At 43.3% G+C, this 21,403-nt stretch overlaps 1 protein-coding gene and 1 long non-coding RNA gene across 12 annotated transcripts in view; one reads left to right on the plus strand and one right to left on the minus strand.

Moving 5' to 3' along the window:
* Positions 1-21,403, minus strand: part of LPP (LIM domain containing preferred translocation partner in lipoma) — a 644,971-nt gene that overhangs the window by 457,159 nt on the left and 166,409 nt on the right. The gene's annotated exons all lie outside the window — the stretch shown is intronic.
* Positions 883-21,294, plus strand: LOC116599887. Of its 3 annotated transcripts, none has more exons than XR_004289463.1 (4): positions 883-1,377; positions 5,536-5,704; positions 17,457-19,351; positions 19,784-21,294. It is a non-coding gene; the product is annotated as an uncharacterized LOC116599887 (long non-coding RNA). The 3 variants fall into 3 exon arrangements; XR_004289462.1 differs by having other exon boundaries at positions 17,457-17,572; positions 18,168-21,294; XR_004289461.1 differs by having other exon boundaries at positions 17,457-21,294.

Raw genomic sequence — 21,403 nt, forward strand, 5'->3', positions numbered from 1 at the left:
TGCAGTCTGACAGCACGGCACCCGGGATCACTGGACTGAGATCAAATCATTCAGCTGCCCGAGGGGCGCCCGAGCCAGGTTTCCATGTTGGCTCCAACACTCACAGGCTGTGCGGCCTTGGGAAAGTTACACAAACACTCAGGGCTCGTGTGAGAAGATTACGGCAGCCCTCAGTTACATGTGAGTTCTGATTAACGTGACCGAGCCAGTGAGGGACAGAACACTGCCCAGCAGAATCACAAATGCCAGAACAGGCAGGGCTGGACATTCAACCAGCGTCCAAGTTCTTCTTTTACCGAAAGTCTAACAGGTCCAGGGAAGGGAAAGGACGTGCCCATAACCACTTAGTAAGCCACCTTCTCTGATCCCGGGGAGCAGCCGGGCCTGGTGATTTACAATGCCCGGGGCTGTCCATGGCCACACAGAGCTGCTGTCTGCACTGTTTGCTAACAGATGCACAATGCTTAAAATGCTACCTGGCTCAAAGGCAGCCGTGCAGACATCATTACCACTGATAATAATAATGCCGGTATAAATAATGTATATATAGGGTGCTTTGTAGTTTATGAAGCCTGTTCATATCCATTATCTCATTTAATCCCCACAACAACTCCAGAAAGCATGACTCCACAAGCCCCACAGAGATGGGGGCAAATGAGGCTCAGCAAGGTTTCTTGGTTTTCCCAGGAATCCCATAGCTCATGGACAGAGCCATGCAGCCCGAAACCCATGCTCTCCATCACCCAGACCACTGGGCTTCCTTCCTCGTACTACCACAGAACAGATAACAGTTAGCACAGGACTAGAGACTTTTTTTTTTCTTTCTTTCTTTCTTTTTTTTTTTTTTTTTTTTTTTTTGGTGTTTCTGAAAGGACTAGAGATTTCTCATGGGGGCCTGCCCATGACCTCTACTATAACAAATCTTCTTCCTAAAGGAAGAAACTGAAAGGCACGAGAATTTCATTTTGCTTTGGCTGCAGCTGGCTTGCCCCTGGAAGCAGAAGTATCTTTTCTGGAACCGAGCTGCCTGCCCTGCCTTCCTGCTGAGACACGGGTGACGGGCAAAGAAGAGGCTGAAACTGGAATGCAAGGGGAGCGAGGGAGAGAAATAACCACATGGTGGCTGATAATGAAGCCACAGCCCTGGAGCAGCTGGTGATGAGCCAGTCCTCCTCACCACAGAGACTTCGACTCCCACTCGCCCGAGGGACTCCCTCAGCCACGACGGAGACCGAGAGATGACACGTGGGGCATGAGCCTCTCTTTCACGCGTATCTCCTCCACTAAAGTGAATAAATCTCTCAAGCGAATAGTAACAAAGGACTGCCCTGGCCTGGGTGAAGCCAAAGGATGAGGAACAGTCTTCCTACCTTGAAGGTTTGTAAAAGAGCTTCTAATTACAGGCTTTTATCTTTCATCCATGTATGTAGTTTTCTATGTATGGATGTATCTATCTACCTACTATCTAATCAAGAGAAGCAAATGTCTCTTTTCTTTAAAACAAAAAAAATTATTTAATTATATTTTATATTTATATTTATCATATATATTTATATTTATATAAATGTACATTTATATAAATATAAATATATATAAATATACATTTATATATTTATTTATAAATATAAATATAATATAAATATTATATATAATATATGTAATTTATTATATATTGTATATAATATTTATTTATATTATATTATATTTATAAATATTATATGTAATATTTATTTATATTATATTATATTTATAAATATTATATATAATATTTATTTATATTATATTTATATTTATAAATATTATATTTATATTTATTTGAGAGAGAGAGCACCAGCAGGAGGGGGGCAGAGGGAGAGGGAAAGAGTCTCCAGCAGACACCCCGCTGAGCACCGGCGCTGGGCTCAATCTCACAAACCTGAGATCCGGACCTGAGCCGAAACCAAGAGTCAAATGTTTAACCAACTGAGCCATTCAAGTGCCCTAATAACTCCTTTCTTCTTAAGAATATACTATTAGGGGTGCCTGGGTGACTCAGTGGGTTAAGCCTCTGCCTTCGGCTCAGGTCATGATCTCAGGGTCCTGGGATCAAGCCCCACATCGGGATCTCTGCTCAGCGGGGAACCTGCTTCCTCTTCTCTCTCTCTCTGCCTACCTCTCTGCCTACTTGTGATCTCTCTCTCTGTCAAATAAATAAATAAAATCTTAAAAATATATATATTTAAACAAACAAACAAAAAGAATGTACTATTAAAGAGGCATCTGGGTGGCTCATTCAGTTAAGCGTCTGCCTTCAGCTCAGGTCATGATCTCAAGGTCCTGGGATCAAGTCCCGTGTGAGGCACCCTACTCAGTGGGGAGTCTGTCCCAATGCCCCCGGAACAACTTGTTCTCTCTTTCTCTCTCTCACTCTCTCTCATAAAAAATTTTAAAAATCTTAAAAAAAAAAAAGTACTGAACAGATAAATGATAGATCTTGATTTTACTTCTGGTTTTGTCAATAACTAGGAGACTGAATTTAGAAAGGTTACTGAAGCCTTCTGAGACTTTTATTTCCTCATCTGTCAAGTGCAGGTTTGGGCAGATCAACAAGGACCCTTCCAGCTTAAAGGAAAAAATAAAGAAGAACAAGAACAAGAACAAAAGAATGAAAGAAAGAAAGCTAATATCCTAAATAAACAGAAGAAAACACTATAATGGTCAAACCAACTTTTCAGAAAAGTTAAAAAAAAAAATTATTGTGTCCTCCATGCCTTGGTTTTGAATGCAAGAAACATGCCACAGTTTAAAGTCTCCTATATTCATGCCTTTGATGGTGAAAAAAAGCCTACCACCAGAAGGCAACAAAGTCTTGCTTAAAAACAAGTTATTTTCAGGAACAACTCCCCAAGTTAAAGCCCTAATTCACAAAATTGGGTTTGGCTGGTATAACACTGTCTTCTTTCTCTAATTATTAGGCTCTAGAAGGTATTTTTTTTTCCCCTCCCCTCCAAACAACATTTCATTTGCAATGTGTTTGATCCTGAAATAAATCTGTAATTCCTCCTATGGTGAAGGGAGAGCAGAGGAAGATCTGTAGTATAGCCTAAATGACTTTGTATTTCACAGAAGATTATTACAAGATGACAGATGTGAACCTTAAGAATTTTCACAAAGCCATGATATCCAAAGAATGTTCCACAAAACTCGAGTCTGGGAAACTATCCACAGAATGGTTCCATTATAAAATAAATTTGACAAAACCTGAATTTAAGGAATGCTGTGGCTAATGTTTTTACCTACAGGACTTCTCTGAGTTAATCTTGCTGAAGATGCATGGAGAATTCTCCAGAACGAGTGGCTTATAAAAATAGCTGATTCCAAGTTCATCTGGCCATTTGTGGAGCTAGCGTTCCATGGGAGCACATTTTAGGAAATACTGCCATGCAAGTGACAATGGATTATGACAAGGACACAGCTCTATTTCTGACAGCAACTCTACCCCTGGAAGGAAAGGTCTACGATTCCAGTAGAAACTTCAAGGGTTTTTTTGTTTTTGTTTTTTTAATATTTTATTTGTTTGTATTTTAATATTTGTTTGTATTTTAATATTTTATTTATTTGACAGGGGAGAGCTCACAAGTAGGCAGAAAGGCAGACAGAGAGAGAAGGGGAAGCAGGTTCCCCGCTGAGCAGAGAGCCCAATGCGGGGCTTGATCCCAGGACTCTGAAACCGTGATCTGAGCCAAAGGCAAAGGCTTAACCCACTGAGCCACCCAGGCACCCCGAAACTTCTAGGTTTGACTCTACCTTTACCTACCCCAGATTTTATAACAAATGCAACCGCAACCAACCAAAGATGCTGACACTCAAAGTGACTTGCATTTCTTGAGACTTTCTTGTAATATAGAAGGATCCTCACCCCAAGGGGCCTGGGTCTTCCCTAAGCTACAGATAGAGTCTGTGATAGCATGCAATGCAAAGGGAACTTTTTTTTTCCTTTTTCTCTATCTTTCTCTCTCTTTTTCTTTCAAACGATGCATAGGCTTTACTCAGAATCCATTTTCTGTATGGATCCATTTTCTCATCGTCTTTCCGTAATGATGAGAAACTACCAAGCGGAGAGTTCATGGAGATCTGATGCTCCCCCGCTCCACCCCTCTAAGCAAAAGACCCCTGTGCTCAACAATATTTTTATCAGAGCCTCAGTTTTTCCCACACTTGGAGCTAGGTAAGTGGATCTCACATCTCATGAGTCTCTGACTTCTACAGACGGCTCATCGTGACCTCTGCAGACAATGCCATGAACGTTTTGAGCAATGGCAGCCACTTCAGGACCAGCCTTCCCCAGGCTGGAATGGCACCCCCAGAAACAGTGCTGCTTGGCTAACTCTCACCCTTCCAAGGACATGTTCCAGGGTAGCCTCGGTATCGGTCAGCGACGCCAGGTACCGTCTGCCCACCCAGAGGCCCGTGATGGTGCCTCATTGGGTCACTTGCTAAAAGTGACAGTAAATTTAAAACCACCCTAACATGGCCAAGAGCTGAGAGAAGGTAGCCACAGTGTGGAAACACAGACCTTCTGGGCACATCCCTACTTGGAATGACCTTCTTTGACAGGAAAGGTATTTAAACACCCAGATCTATTGTCCAGCAAGGAATGTATTCCAGGAAATACTGTCTTGTGTAACCCCACCCAGATTTATGTTTATGGGCAGAGGACAAGAGTAATTTTAATAATGTCTCTTACGAAAAAGTAGAGATAAAGAGAGAAAAAAGAACACTTGGATATTTAAAGGGGGGGGAAGCAAAAGTACTTATATTACCCCAAAAGTAATCTGTGAGAGAAAGAAAAAGAATATGTGATAGCTTTCATTCTAATCTGTGTACAAGCACGCCTCATGTCTCGCCTTTGTCCCTCCTAGTCTTCCTCTCTCCCACCCCCACCTAAGAGCGAACCCCCTTTCAAAGACACCTAGGATATAAGTGGGGGTAGGGGGGTGAATCCTCTGTCCACTTTTACACAGGACCCAGAGACTATGAAAACCTCACTCACACACTCATTGGCTTTCCAGGGGAGGCTCCACCAGCAACAGTAGCTCTCCAAAGGGTCTGGATGGTGGACAGCACACAGGAAACTCGAAAAAACCAGGTGCTATTCATACCCTTCACTTAGCGTGGAGAGGCCTTTCCCCTTTTCTACTAGGTCATATTCCACCCCGTGTTCAGGTCCCACATCAAATGCTTCCTCCTCCAGGCAGACTTCCTTCATTCTCTCCACATCTGTCTCCAATTCCACCAAAACTAACATCTCTCTCCTTCAATGACCACAAATAGCCACATTAGAGACACTATCTAAATATCATAACTCTTATTGAGGAGATCGTTAATCTAGCCAATTCTCTCTCCAATAAGAGTTACCCACATTAACTTTCACCAACCCACTCCCGTCCACCAAAATTCCCTTAAGGGCAGAGACTGGGTCTAGTTGAATTATTGAATATAAAGATAAAACCTATCTAAAGAGTTAAGACAAGTATATAAATAATTTTCATACAGGAAAGACTCTATTTAAAGACAAAGAAGACAGGAAGAGATGAGAAACTCCAGGCTGAAAGCTCCAAGAGGCCGTGTTGGATGTGTGGGAAAGATCTCCACACACAGAACAATGCATCACCTTGAGAAATGGAGGCGGCTACCTCACCCGCTCAACGACTGAGCGGGAACGGTAAGTCAGGCAGAGCGCTCCACGTCTTCCAGGTACTAACTCTTCTAATCCTCAGAGTAACCTTGGAGGCCAGTCGTATTTTCACCTACATTAAATAAGAGGATGAGACAAAGGAACTGCCGAGAGCACATGCCACTCAAGGGAGCAAACAGAAGAACCGGCTTCAGACTCAGCAAGAGACTCCAGCGAATGTTCTGGACCCTCCTGCTTCTCTGCTTCTGCCGCAGGCTGCTGACACCCCCACACAAAGCAGGTGCCATGTGGTACTTTCTGTAACCCAAAGGAGGGATTTTTGGAAAAGGGCCCAAGAAATGGTATCACCTGAGTAAAGGGGAAAAGGTGTGGATAGACCTCACCCATCTGCATTTGCAGAAAGGGGACACTCCTGGAATTCGAGAACAGAAGACTAAAGATGTTGACAGGGACAGCCTTTTCTAGTTGACCAGACTTTCTCAAACTGGGACTTACTTACTCTTTGCTGTGAGCAGCGAGGCTGAACTTCTAGGCGCACGGTTAATTTGTGAGTGACAGAAACGCAGTTGTTACCTTGACTGTAAACATCAGAAATGCTTTGGGATGATCTGACCAGCATTTTCCTTCCAGAAAAGGTTAAAGGCCTTTTAGCAAAGAACTAGATGTGAAAAATCGAACTTAAATGGTGAAAGAGAGCATCTTGTGGCCAATCTTAATGATACTTAATTCTCAGATGAGGAATTCTGTAGTAAACAACCTCTTGATTCTGTGCAAAACATTTTTAATTTCATGGCCTGCTAATCACACAGCTGTTAAATTTCCCTTCCCATCAGTTGTAAAAAAAATAAATAGATAATAATTGTAATAATAATTTAAGAAACAGTTGGGCCTCAAACAAAATTTGAACCCTAATGAATTTTCCCATCTGGAATTAATAATGTAGTGGATGCTGAAATTGCCTGGAATCAGTTGATGTAAAGTTATATGACATTATTAAAAGTATCAAAATGTAAGATATTCCAAACATCAAAAGCTGCTAACAAAGCCAGCCACAGAATGTCAGGTCTACCTTGCCTTTTCAGACAAGCTGAGGACTTGATTCATCATTCCAGCAGCTCTTAACAACCTGTTCCCTTTCGCCGTGACCTTATCTCCTCTGGGCCACAAAGGAACCATTCACACGGAAGTACTGACTTGACTTGGACATTACAGGCTTGATGATCCAGAGCCCAGAGAAGAGAGTAGTGTCTCCATAAGGCAAACACATCAGTGGAATTGATACATGGAAGATGGAAGAGGGATTTGAAATATTTGGGAACAAGAGTAAGAGGTGGTCCAAAGGAATATGGTAGTGAGAGTAAGCCAATTCTGCAAGAAAGAAAGGAGAATAACCAAGAAAGAAAACTTAAGCATGGAACGTTGTGGGAAGAAGGAAGGGACGCATGTACTAAAAGAAATAAAGTACGCATAGTCAGCTGGATCAGGAAATCAGCAGGAGAGCTTTAAAAAGTGTGCACTGACGCTTTTCCCATAACCTTGGCAATAAAACACGATCGAAATGCCTAGAGTACTAACGTACTGTCTCTTCGTCTGGCTTGTATCAACCTAAAAGTCCATTCGCCGAAATCCTTTTAGTTCTTAAAGGTGTGCTCAACTGCCACCTCCTTTGGGAAGCTTTTCTCCTATTCTGTACCCACTGAAACCTTCCTCCGGGTTCCCACAACATGCTACCTCTACCTCTCCTTTGTCACCCACGTCGTTTTGCTTGGTAAAACAGCTGGTTATTTATGTGTCTGAGTCTCCCCTTGGATTATAAACTCCATGAAAGAAGAAATTACATTTACCCCTATTTCTGGCTCTCAGTACCAGGTCTAGGCTTTAAAGGGATGGATAGGCGTTCTTAAGAAAACTAAGAAGAGAATACTTCCTTTTTTAGGTATTCTTATTATAGAAAACCAAAGTTCAAGGATTTAGCAACTTACCCACTAGCAATCACCCTACAAATCCTTATAAGTGAGAACCACCATCAATATTTCATTGCTCAAGTTTACATGAGAAGTTTAGAACATGAACAGATTTTCATAATCATTGCCCTAGTCTACCTAAAGACAGAAGTACAGTATAAATGTACACTGCTTTTCTGTCCTGAACACAGGCTCACAGTTATTGGTGCGAAAATCATTTCCAGGAACCTACAGTGCTTTCTTGAAATCCCAGTGTCCCTTCAGCCCTTCTTCCAGTCCCCATTTCATTGAAAACAGCAGCATTTCCTTCATGCTTCATCACTGATGATAAACTGAATGAGTCAATTCTACAAAACAGAATGCCAACAATAATTTACTATGAATATCATATTTGTATAGCACTCATACATCACTATCTCATTTGATCTTCTCTATGAGCCTCTGCAGCATGAGGAAATGGAATAATTATTTTAGAGATGAGGAAACTCGACTCCACAAGATAAGATTTGTCCCCAAAACACAACGGTCATGGAGGCGATGACAAGATGTGAACTTAGGATTCAAGATACCCCACCCAGAGTTGTGTTCATTTATACAAAGCGGTCTCTCTTATGTAAAGTGTTTAGTAAGGCACTAGAAGTCAGCAATGGAGCTCCTGAGCCTTAGATGAATGAAAAGTTAACTTAATTCAGATAAAGTCTGAGATGGGTTCCATGAACATACAAAAGAAGAAGAATGAGAAAGAGAGAAAAAAAGAAACTACTTTGGGTTAAGATAGTCAGTTAAATTTCCTGGAAAACAGGGGTCTTGAACTGTACTTAAAAGACATGCTAATGAAAGTGAGCCCACAAACTGACAGTTTCAGAATCATCCAGAAGCTCATCAGAAAGACAAACTCTCCCACACCGCGTTCTCAGATCTACTGGACCATAATCTCTGAGAGTGAGTGTAATCTACATTTCCAACGTAACAGAGCTTTACAGCAACTGAACCACCCCAGGTGATTCCAATGCATGCCAAGTTTGAAAACTAGTGCTTGATAGCTAAGACAGGACCTAGATGAATAAGAAGGTACCAGGTAGACTCCAGGAGTGGGGAAATGACATTATAAATAAGGAGGCCTAGAATCTAGACAACTCAAAATTAAGCCAGATCTAGAACAATGGACTGGAGAGGCAGCATCCCCTGACGGACTAGGTCTGAGAAGTTTCCTTTGAAGTCAGGACTATAGAGAATGCCAAATGCAGGCCAGCGTGGCCATTGAAGCACATGGACTCTCAGGTCACTCTGACCCAAGTTCTGAATCTGGAGAGAAAGCACACACATGTAAAGAACAAGGTCGGCACGCAATTCAAGACAAGAGGCCACACATGGTTCAGAGACTCTTCAGAAGAGAAACTTTTTTAGCCATAGCCTGGAGGAACTCAAGTTCACCAGGCAGACAGGGAGGGAAAGGACCATGACAAAGGTCTGAGATTTAAAAAGAAAAACAAAAACAAAAAACGTGACCTACTCAGCATAAGCGAGGTGCCCTGGGATTCAGCATCCTCATCTATAAAAGAAGAGATTCTTAATCCTGACCTACTTGTATTGTTGAGGGGATTAAGTGAGGTCATTTTTACATGGGAGCTCCTGAGGGAGGGTCTGGCACAGAGCAGACACTCAGTGCAGTCTTCCTTTCGCTGTCAGGCCGATGGAGGGTGTAAACCAGGCACCGAGGCCTCTCTGGGGCTAGGTGGTGAGCGACTGACACTGACGCTGTCGTCTCAAAAAAATGTTCACGAGGCAGCCTGCTGGGGGAGTTCCTGTGGTTGGTGTAACCAACACACGCGGGCACATTCCATTTCAAGACCTAAGGCTCCTTCGCTTCCTGCTTCTCACTCTTACTTTTTCAGAGGGGCTGCAGGTTCTCAAGTTTATCTTGAGCACAGCTTTCTTTCTAAATGACGCGTCATCTCTACAGGCAAGAGCGCTCTAACTTCTTCTTTCAGATGGGACTCGCGGCTGCCCTGAGGATGGACCTGGCTCTAGTCTCAGACAATCTGTCAGAAAGCGGACACGAATCAGCCCAGCTGGTTGGCTGGGGGTCTCCCAAAGGATGTCTCCTAGGAGACATCAACTAGGGTTGCTTGAAGGCAAAAAACAAAGTGCCAGTGTCAAAGGAAGGCCAAGCTGACTGTCATCCCAAGGGGCTTCCTAAGAGAAGCTAAGGCACATTGTCAATACCTAAGAGGGCGCCAGAGTATACAGCATTTCCCAGGCTTCTGCAGCCACTCTTTTTAGAGTGGTATCAACTTGGACAAGTATTTATGGACCATGCATAAGAAAATGATGACTTAACGCATGATCTAGGGAAGGCAGGCATTAGCTCTCTGCCCATAGTCAACCCCCAGAAAGAATGTGAGGCTGCTCAAGCTTTTCTGTGATGCTTGATCGTCTTCCCATTCGCTACCCTGCTCACTGTTTTCTCCCCTCTCTCCACAAGCGCCCTCCCTTCCCCAGGCCTCCACACACAGAATCTGCTAACTAATCAACCACCACTGATGAACTAACTGTTCCACCAGCGTGCACACCGCTACCTCGATTCTGTCATTTGTTCCATTGACTTAGAAAATATCTCCCTTTACCAAAATCCCATCCATTCAAGGTTTACCCAAACATCACTTCCCCCTCAAAGATTTCCTTCATCCCCTGCCCCACATCCCATTTGGAAGTAGTGGTTCTTTTTTCTTCTCTGAACTTTCTCACCAAGGTTCTACTTTGTACCTTTTTTTTTTTTTAAGATTATTTATTTATTTATTTGACAGCCAGAGATCATAAGCAGGCAGAGAGAAAGAGGAGGAAGCAGGCTTCCTGCTGAGCAGAGAGCCTGATACAGGACTCGATCCCAGGACCCTGAGATCATGACCTGAGCCAAAGGCAGAGGCTTTAAACCCACTGAGCCGCCCAGGAGCCCCAACTACTTTCTACTTTAAATCATAGCTATCTGAGAGCCGTCTCACCTTCACCTGGTGGTTCACCCCTTCCCTAACACTTCACACCTATCATCTTGTTTCCGCCTCCCCACATGCTGGGACATAGAACAGGCAGGTCTAATTTCACTCAGGGCACAGAGATCATATAGCTTAGTGGTTAAGAGGACAGCTTCTAGAGCCAGACTATCTGAGTTCAACTCCTGGCTCTGCGTTTCATGAACATATGACCTGAGCTAGCTGTGTGAAGTCTCTGGTACTCAATTTTTCCTCTGTGAAATGGTAGGAGTAACAATACCTTCCTCAAAGAGCCGGCAGGAGGACTGAGTGAGTGAATAGTGCTAAGTGCTTAGAATAATGCCTAATTCAATAAACATTAAGTAAAAGTCCCAGGGAATTTGGACGTGGCCAGGTGAGAATTTTCCAGATTTCTGTCATGTTTCTTCTGTCCATAATGTTATCTTTCAATATTGCTCATCCATTCAGTAAATATTTATTGAGCTCATAAATGAGCCCGGCATGACTCTAGGCAACTGGGAAACAAAGACAGACAAGGCTCTAAACTCAAGGTCCTTACACTCCAGCAAGAGAAAAAGGAGGCAGAAAGAAGTCCATGAAGAAGTAAGATAACTAAACAAACAAGACAAATGAATGCTTTTTGTTTTGGTTCATCGTCATGTCATCTCCCTCCACCCTAAAAGCCCCTCATAGTATTCCACGCACAGAGCACTTCCTGCTTGATTGGAAACTGTATTTCTAGAACTCCACATTTGTTTAGAGCATTTTGCCTGATCTTACCAGTGTCTTCAGGGAGTAAGCCAGGAATCAGTTCGGGGTTTTTCCTAATTATCCTACACACACATTTTGGGTCATCCCTCCCCTCATCCAAATAAACCCAGGTGCCTCCCCAGTGGCTGATATGTGACTCAATAAAAGAACATTCTGTCTTGGCTTTAAGCTGCTGCTTCTGGACTCGCACCGGTTTTATGAGATTTATTACAGGAGGGCATTTCACTCTAAGAAAGTGTCACGCACAGACCGGGAGACTTGACCATCCTCTCCCTTCAGGATTCCAGCTATTAAAAGAGTTAAATCAAACTAATCCCATAATTTGATTCCTGCGGAACTTTGAAAATGACGCTTCTGCATCTTGCAAAATAGACATCATCTTCCTTGCCATCTTTAGGACTTTTCTTTTTTTAATCTGTGAGAAATATTTTCTCCAATTTGATTTTATTATGCACATACTTCAAGGCTTTTCTATAGTGTTATTAAGTCATATGCCTCAATCATTCCTCTCTTAACCATTTCTACCTTGATTTGCTAATTCACAACTTTGTATTCTCATGCTATACCATTCAGGGTTATATGGAGAGGAACATGCCCTGAACGATGGATTCAGGTGGTAATTACATATAAATGGGGTGGGAGGGAGGGGAAAGTCATGGATAAATTAAAAACTCAAGTTGCGGATGCACACACTCCTCCCCATACTATCTGCACCTCTCTAGCTTAAACATAGCATTCACATTCTTGACCAGAAGCAGACAAAACTACCCGCAAAACTCCTATCCCTTCCTCTGGCAAGACTTGTTGTAAATCGTGGTCTTTGCTACCCAAAAATCTGCTGAACTGGAAAGTGAGTTTATTAAGACTACAAAGACGTAAGGATTAAATTCAGACACAGATGCGAGCTCAGTTAGTGGCCCTTGCCACAAATTTCAGTATGGAGAACCCCTGGTCATTGAAAGGACTTCCATGGGGGCCTCCTGGTCCAGAGGCGGAAACCGAGGTCAGACTAACCCACCATCAGGTGCCTTCCCACCGAAGAAAACTCTCAAGAAATGAGCCACAGAGTGGAAGAATGCCTACTCTAGATCCATCTAATAGGGTGGGTGCCAACCAGTGGGCAAACTGGTTATTTAAGCCACAGAACCTTGTACTTAAATGAAATAGCATATAAAACTAAATTAAAATAAATCCATGAGGGCAGTTACTCAGCTAGAAAAAACCTGGGTCCTCACTGCTCACCTTGTACCTCAGGATCCAAGGCCACATCCCCACTCAGGACCCCAGGGTTCCATGAAGAATAGATTAAAAATTCACTGATCTGATCTAATTTCAACCTTAACAATTATGCAGAGGAAACTGAGGCCCAAATATTAAGAGTTGTCCATGGACACAGAGCTACCAAGTAGCAGAGCCATAAATTCTCCTGAGAAAAATCATACCGCATTTTCCAAAATATGAGACACGAATGATCTATGATTTCTACCCTTTTAATAGGATGAAGAATTTGGTAAAATCTGCATGCCAAACAAAATTTTTAAATGCACCCAAGTTTAAAGAGTGGCGAAAAGCGAATAAGGACACCTGAATTAGACCTTGGGGCTCCCAAGTTGTGGAAACACAAAACATCCATTCTCCATGTTAAAGCTTCAAGTAATGATTCTGCAGTGAAAACAACAAAATTACAGTAGGGGAATTTTATTTTTTTCTTTTAGCCACTATACATAAATGTGTCAGGCACAAAATCAAACCACTCAAAAATCATGTGAAATCCATTCAGTTTTAAGTACAGAAAAACAGAGCATTTGTGAGGTAGGTGTGGGAGACACGTAACCTAAATGTGCTCCCTGGGTTAGTAACTTGAACTAGGAAATCACGAAAAAAGTGTGAGGAGCCTACAAGAGAGAACACTGAGCAAAAACATTGTGAGACACATTTGATATAATAGTCACATGATTAACAAACTGTCACATCAAACTTTCCTGCAATGTGGGAACACTTTGACACTTCATATTTTTAAAAACTGACATTTTGATTCATTACTGTAAATAGCATGTTGGGTTAAATATTGTGACAAGGAACAGATCATATATATATGTACATATATATGCACTCTATATATTACATGTGTATATTTTTCCTAGCTCTGTAACATTTTGAAATATACGAAACCTTTTCTTCCAGTAACAGTTTGGGCCAGTGTATAAACAGGCTACCCATTTCTCTTGTTCAGTAGGCAGATGGACGTTTCTTCATTCCACAGAAAGGGAATGAAGCAGAGGGATTTCAAGAGTAATAGGATGACTTCTAAAGAGATTCTAAAGAAACCTGTCAACTCCAAGCAAAGGACATGATAAAAGTTGTTGTAATTTACTGCACCTGAATTCGCAAAATCATTGGCACAGACATACAGAAAACACTTCTCCTGTCTTCAGGCTGCTTCTAATCTGCTTAGAGAAATAGACACACACGTATGCAATTCTAAAGCAAGGTAAACTGCTTCAAACATACAAGAAAGCCACAAAGTGCTGCTTTTTTTCTTTTCTCTTTTCCTTTGTCTTATTCAGAGTGCATTACTTACTGTCAATATATTCTCTTAGCCATTGTCAGAATAAACTGACCCAACTGAATGAAAGTATAGACAAACATGGGGGCCAAAAAATTCAGAATAATTGCAAGAGTACTCAAGATACCCTGGACAAACTTTTTTCTCCAAGAAAATATAGTGTTTGATTTCCACCTAACACCAAACAATATAATTTTCTAACTTTTCAATTTTACCTACAGCTCTAAAAAAAAGGTAAAATATTAATCTCCCTGAACACCCAAGTTTAATTTCAATTTTTCCCTTCATAATTCCAAAGTTATTACATACTTTCAAAGTACAGACAACTTTATAAAAAGACCAGAAGCTAATGTCTCACACACACACACTCTACAGAGACAGACTTACAAACATATTTGTCTTATATATTCAATTTTCTCTCTGGACATTATGCCATTATTATTCAACTCATCCTCCTCCTTAAACACCTGGAAAGTTAGATACAAAAAGGAAACATGGTGTATATATATAATATCTCTATATAGTATGTCTAGGTATATATATATATATATATACAGATATAGATATGGATATTATAGATATATAGCTAAGATACTTATACTCACTACAAATAAGCTTTGCCTCTGTTCTGAAATTTAAATTAGGCAACAGTGTCCTTCCTGAACACATAAGAAAAAATAAGACTCTTCCACATTTACAGTTTTTCAGAAAGAATGTAGAATGCTATCAATCAAACTCATCCAAATCCGACAGAAGTTAAGAAAGCAGAATGGATATCACCTACTGAATACAGCAAATGTGGAGAGGAACCTACAAAACAACAGTATCAACCAAAATCCCGGCTTTAAGTGCAGCATTCAAAAAGTTTTACGTCCTTTCTTTGTAACTAACAGTAATCTAATTTTGTTCTTAGATAAATTAGTCAACTCCTTTGGGCAGAGGGCTTTTTGTGCCCCTATCCTGGATGTATCTAAAGTTATTAAAAGTTTACAAATTCTTACACTCTATTCTGAAGTTTATCCAATTCAAACAAATTAAGGAATATAGAAATGCACTGTTTTTCCTTGGCTTCCTGAAAAAACAAAAACAAACAAACAAACAAAAAAAAAAAAAAGCTAAAGCATTGTCCAAAGCCTTATGACAAATCGCTGTTCGAACCTGATGCCTCAGGGCTACTATCCCAAACTCTTAAGGAGGTAGGTTACAACCTTAAAAGGTTGGAAACTACTCAAGGAAAGTCTGAACCACTGTCCATGGAACAATATCCCTCCCCCATAAGCAGTGGTGAAGAACAAAGTAACATTACATTATTTAAAAACAGAAGACCTGAATGCAAATCAAAACTCCACCATTTATTACTTGGAGTGAACTCATGTCTTCACTGCATAATGATGGTAATAATGGACAGCATTACTACGTTTTCGGAAATTAAGAATATACGAGAAATCACACAGAATCCAAACTGGTGAGAACACTGTTCCCCCAAATCATAATTTGCCAACTTTCATTGTCAACTAAAAATATTTTAAGAGGTCATCTGAATTCAATCAAGTTCAACTCCACAAAAACATTGAGTATGCCCATCCCATGTGATTTAAGTTTATGCCAGACGGCATGTTTGAAAGGTAGAGAGGGAGGAAAAGAGGGAGATGAGGAAAGATGAAAAACCAAAGGGCGGAAAATCCTTCTATCCCCTCGGGGCTCGCAATCTTGCAGAGGGTCAGCGTCTCATATACCAACCATCTGAAGAATGCCTAACACTATACGATAAGGCACCTGCCAAGAAAGAGAATAGTCCTGACAATGGCTCTTAAGGCAGTCTTCCGTGCAGTCCTACAGGAGATCAGGAAAGGGTTCAGAGCAATAGAAAACATGACATTTCCACCATCCCCCCCTTAAGCATCTACTTCTCAATGACCTCATCTGTGGCATCCCATAAAAGAGACTCAGCGGCCTTCACTGTGGGATTCGTCAGCCCCATGCTATCCGTAACTCCCGGTCACTTCCTCACTCCTTCCTCTGTACTGAGTGCCTATCCCTGTTCACCTCCCCTACCCATTCCTAGAGACTGTGATGTCCCCAGGCCTACCCTCAGGCAGGGCAAGTGCAGCCCAGCTGGAACTGGATGGAAATCGGAGACCCGAGTTCCCATTCCAGCCTCATCTCTACTTCCACTCTGCGACCTTGAGCAAGTCACTGCCACTCGATGGGCCTTAGTCTTCTACCCACCGCATGAGCAGAGGATATTTAAAAGCCCATCCTACTCCAAAATGTTCCATGTCTGTGTCCTGACCTACAGCTTCCAGTGGTTTCTAAGTGACAACTGGGGCTCACCAGTCACACTGCTTCTCAAGAGGCAGTGACATGACCACACCGATGGTTTCTATTGTGGGGAAGGTCAGGGGCTCCTTCAGAAAATAGCTGATCTAAACAGAGCCCAAGGACTGTCATGGCAACACTGCTCACAAGCTGCCAGAGGTAGGGAGGAAAAGCAGCCAAGATGCCTGTGCAGCTGCCACATTTCAGAGCAGTGCTCAAACCTCGTTAATATCATCTTGCTTAATACCAAGCCCCATAGATCACAAGCTATTTTTACTATGTATTTAACAGATTTGTGTCTCATCTTCCCTGCCAGCATTTTCACAGTCCAGCGCAGAGGACTCTGCCACCCGAGAGCCCTGAGAACTTTAGGCCGCCCAGGGATAGCTCGGGAGAAGGAGAGACAGGGGAAAAAATAATGAACAGGGGAAGGAAATATACAGTTGATGGGTTGGAGGCATGGGGCAAGGAGGGAGAGAGACATAATAATAGCAAAGACAAGCTACAAATGTTACAAATGCTCGTGTGGGAGGCGCTCGCTGGAGTCCCGCTTGCCGGACTCAGCTGTATACTGGGGAGAGCACAGGTCTGCCCACCTCAGTCTTGTTTTTCTTTAGATTGTATTTATTTATTTGAGAGAGAGAGAAAGCATGAGAAGGAGGAGGGTCAGAAGGAGAAGCAGCCTCCCTGCTGAGCAGGGAGCCTGATGCAGGACTCGATCCCAGGACTCCAGGATCATGACCTGAGCGGAAGGCAGTGGCTTAACCCACTGAGCCCCACAGGCTCCCAACCACTGCCCACCTTAGTCTTGATCACAATGTCAGCTAGCTTACTACACTTGTCTTCACAGTCAGTGAGTGACCCTTCAAACAGTCGGGTGGGCGACTTTGTAGAGCTCTGTGCCCATGTTCTGGGAGCTAAGCTCCCATCTACTAGAGTACACTCATCAGAGATGCTGAGGAAGGGCTTTTGCTAAATATCCTGTTTACAACCCCCCCTCCTCCACGCAGAGAGCAAATTCTAGCTTACAACTGATGGACTGAGCTCAAGTCTATGAACGCACCTGTCGTGGGCCCGTCACATAACAGATACCTGATAAATGTCTGCTTGCTTCCCTCGGTTTCACACAGCAGGGCCGTGGGTAACACCTTTATTCCTATGGTCTTCAGGGAAAGGAGGAACCCAGCCAAGGCCTGAGTGGTGAGGAGGAACTCTGGCCACAACCGTCCCTCTACTGTTTGGTTGGATGGGGATGCCATTCTCAGACCTGCTGCTAACTGGGCAGGTAAAGTATAGTCAGTCTTTTCCTCCCTGGGAGAGAAGGCTCTTAGACAGCTATTAAGTACCCTTCCAGTTCTGCAATTCTCTAAGCCTATAGGGATAAGCCTCATATCCACCTTAAACACAAACAACAGGGAGTGGGAAAAACGGTTGAAGAATACAGTTATGCGCTTCTTTATTGAACATTATGTCTAGGGCACGGCTGGGAGCTAAAGGGGAATCAGAGAAGCAGAAAACAGCCTTTATATTCAGAACCCTTATACTCTGTGTGCAGGAGGGGGGCAGCGGAGGGGTGTGAGGAAACATGAAAAGATGGCAATCAAAATAAAGTTTCACTATAAAACCAAGTCCAAGGCTAAGACCGTATTTCAGAGCCAAGGGGTACAAAAAGAAGCCTTCCCTGGGAGGGGGGCTTTGAGCCGGTCCTTCAGGCAGGACAGCAAGACTCACACAGCCTTGGAGGGCACCATGGAGGGAGGTGACTGTTGATAGGAGTTGGCCCTCTGCAGGAGAAGGGTGAGTGGTAACTTGGATGGTTAAACGTCTTATGTGTTTTATGTCTCAGATCATTTTAACATTCTGTGTTTTCTGCATTAAAGGCCGGCATAGTAATAGTAATAGTCGCGTCACTCATCCCTCATCATGATGCTAACCGAGGCAGCAGGAAAAGAACAGGACACATGAGACCTGGGCCCAGTCCCACAGCCACAGGCAGCTAGCAGGATGGAGCTAAATGGCTCATCTGGCCGTGGGATAGGAGATCTTACAGAATTGAAGTCGGGGTTGAAACCTCTTGACAACCGTCTTATCCAAAGTGCACATTTTGCAAACGAGTGGACTGAGTCCAGAAAAGAAGAGATTTCTCTCAACTGGATATTTCTGTTAGCCATTTCAAGCTCTCTGGACATGGCTGGCCATCAGTCACCTGCTTCTGGGTCTTGCCTGAGGATGATTCTGGCCTGCCCAAGATTTGCCCTCCACTCCCTGCAACATCCCATCCAAAGTCCATATAACCGCCTTCCAAAGTCAACTCCAATCCAGTTTCTGTAAGAAACCCCCAGGTAGAAAAGAGTTCCTCAAATCCTCTCCCTCACAAGGTATAACTACTGAGCTCATGCGTCACACTGAGTCTTGGCTGGCCAGGACTCAAACTCACCTCGACACCCCTGCCACCACCCTTCTTCAAGTTCTTAGCAACCCACCCTGCTAGGTAGGTGCCAAGTAAATGCTTGTTAAGTCAGGCTGGTCTGCAACCTCAGTTTTCTGACATTCGGCCAAGCACCTTCTTAAACATATCTTGCTGCCTCTGTTCATTCCAAGCCTAGAAGTGTGCAATCCCCAGAGCAGCAAAAATAGCTCCAGCCACCTCCAAATCCATCAAGCTACTTCCCAGACTGACTAAATATGGAGCAAGAGGGAAGAAACAGAGAGGAAAGGAGAGGAGGAGCAAAGGGCGCGCGGACCACGCACTGGATACACAACCGTGCCTGCAAGCTGTGGAGCACGGACGCGGACCTCCCAGCCTCACAAGGAGGAAACCTGCTGTGCAGGGAGACTCAGTGGCTGGCCCGGGGTCTCACACAGGCTCCCCTGTGGAGCAAGCACTTCCTTTTCTGCAGTCTAAAAGGGTTCTGTCTCTACCACTGTGGACGGTCTCAACACGCAGCCGTCAGCAGGGCAGACCCATTGAGTCCCCAGCAGAGGATGGGAGCCATCTGGCAAAGAAGAACACGGCAGCCACCTATGGCAAAGGCCGTGTACGGAGAGTCACGCAACCAGCAAGGTCAGAGTGAAATCATCATGGCAGAAGAATTATGAGACAGACCTGTGTAACTCCAGAGGCAACTCAAGGCACACATCAGATGGGAATTTAAAAAAAAAAAAAAAAAAAACCTCTTTAAACACACAAGGACTCAGATGCCAGCACACAGTGATGGCCCCAGCCAGACAGCAAAGGCATATTGGCACCACTGTAATTTGTCCATTCACCAATATGCTTCCCGAAAAGCACCCATATGCTTTCTTTTAGCTTCCATATGCTTTTTTAGCAAGGAAACTAAAATATTTCATTAGTTTTGAGTAATTAATAATTACTTATTTCACAATAGTCACCCTCATTAAAACACGAAAATAACTGATTAAGCTGCAGGATCCTGGCTTTCAACTCAAGCTCTTTTCCTTTTTCCTTTTTTTTTTTTTAATTCTTCTCCTCTAGGAATTGAGTAACGGAGTAAAACAGCCAGTGTGGAAACATCAGCGCGGTAGGAGAATGGGGAGTTCTCACATGCACAGCCCGGCGTGCCTCTCGACTGAGACATCATGGTTTAATGAAAAGAACATGGACTTTGTGAGCAGAAAGACTTGGGATCCAATCCCAGGTTGACCCCTGTGAGTCGTACTTCTGAGGAAATGAAAGGCGTTGAAAAGATAAAGGCTGCTGGATTCCTTCAAGCCGGCCTTCCATGATTCCCAGGGAGCCACTTCACAGGTTTCCCTCCCGCCATCGCAAGGCATGGGGAAGGCATGCCCCAAAAAGGCTGGCACCATGCCAGCCACTGGCACCAGGCCATGGCCAATGGTCTCGACATTGATCTCAGGCATAAAACAATGCTTCTTCAGCTCTAATGAGCATAGGAACTACCTAGGGATCTTGTTAAAATGCAGATTCTGATTCAGGAGGTCTGCAGTGTGGCTTGAGGTCTGCATTTCTAACAAGCTCCCAGGTGATGCTGATGCCCCTGGTCTTCAGACCAAACTTTGAGAGAAGCCAGAGCCTATAAGGTACCAAGATGAAATCAGAAGTAGAATCTGAAGAAGCAGGACAAGGGTGCCTTTCTCTTCAGGCTACAATGGCCATTACCAGTCCTGTTAACCATCATGCTGCCACGTACTGAACTTGTCCTCGCCAGAGTCCAGGCAGTATGGTCCTGGCAGTACGATTTCCATTCAACACACAACAAAACTGAGACCCAAAGAAATCAGGTCATGTATCAGAGGTCACGCAACTAAGAACACCGGATTCCCAACCCAGGTGTGTTGGCCTATCGAGTCTATCCGCTGTGCATCAGGCAGTGGAAGACAGAAAATCTTAGGTGGACACTACCACAGGGGCTGGTATGAAGTCTACTTTTTCCTCTGCCTCCGTTTCCCCACAGGTGAGGTGAAGACATGGCACCTGACAATCTCTGGGGCCTCTCCAACCCTCTGACACCACCTTTCACTCTTCAGAGCTCCCAGGTCCACTCACAGGGGGGTCACTGAGCAGGAAGCATTAGCTTCACACATGTGGCAGACATTATATCTTGGCACGATCCAAATTCTAGCTGCTCACATCTGCATTTGTGCTGATTCGTGCACGGTCAGAAGTCTATCTCTGTTAAAAAAAAATCCCACGCTCAGTCTAACAGAGAGAAAATAATACGCAGATTCCCCAAAGCACTGACATTCCAATCCAGTTGATAACTCACAGCTATCAGGGTACTGGGACTCTAATCTGTTTTGTCTCTTCCTCATCTCACCGACAAAAATGAAGAAATTGAGACCACTAACCTGACAGAGCTTGAAGAAAAAGGAAAAAAAAAAAAAAAGAGTTATTTACAGTGCATTTTATACAACTGTCCAACATGTTTTAGTCTGCCTTGAGGTGCCAGATATGCATTTGATTAATAAATTATCATGATTCAGGATATGTGATCTTGTCCCTCTCTGAACTCCCACAGCACACATGGACTGCACTCCTCTGGGGCCCACAGACCGTTTTCTACCTGAGATGTCTATGGTTTCTAGAATTTTCGTTGTCCCTATGCATATTCAGTATGACTCCCCAGAGGCACTC

Source organism: Mustela erminea, chromosome 1 (assembly GCF_009829155.1).
Source record: "Mustela erminea isolate mMusErm1 chromosome 1, mMusErm1.Pri, whole genome shotgun sequence".
In the NCBI taxonomy this organism is placed as follows: Eukaryota; Metazoa; Chordata; class Mammalia; order Carnivora; family Mustelidae; genus Mustela; species Mustela erminea.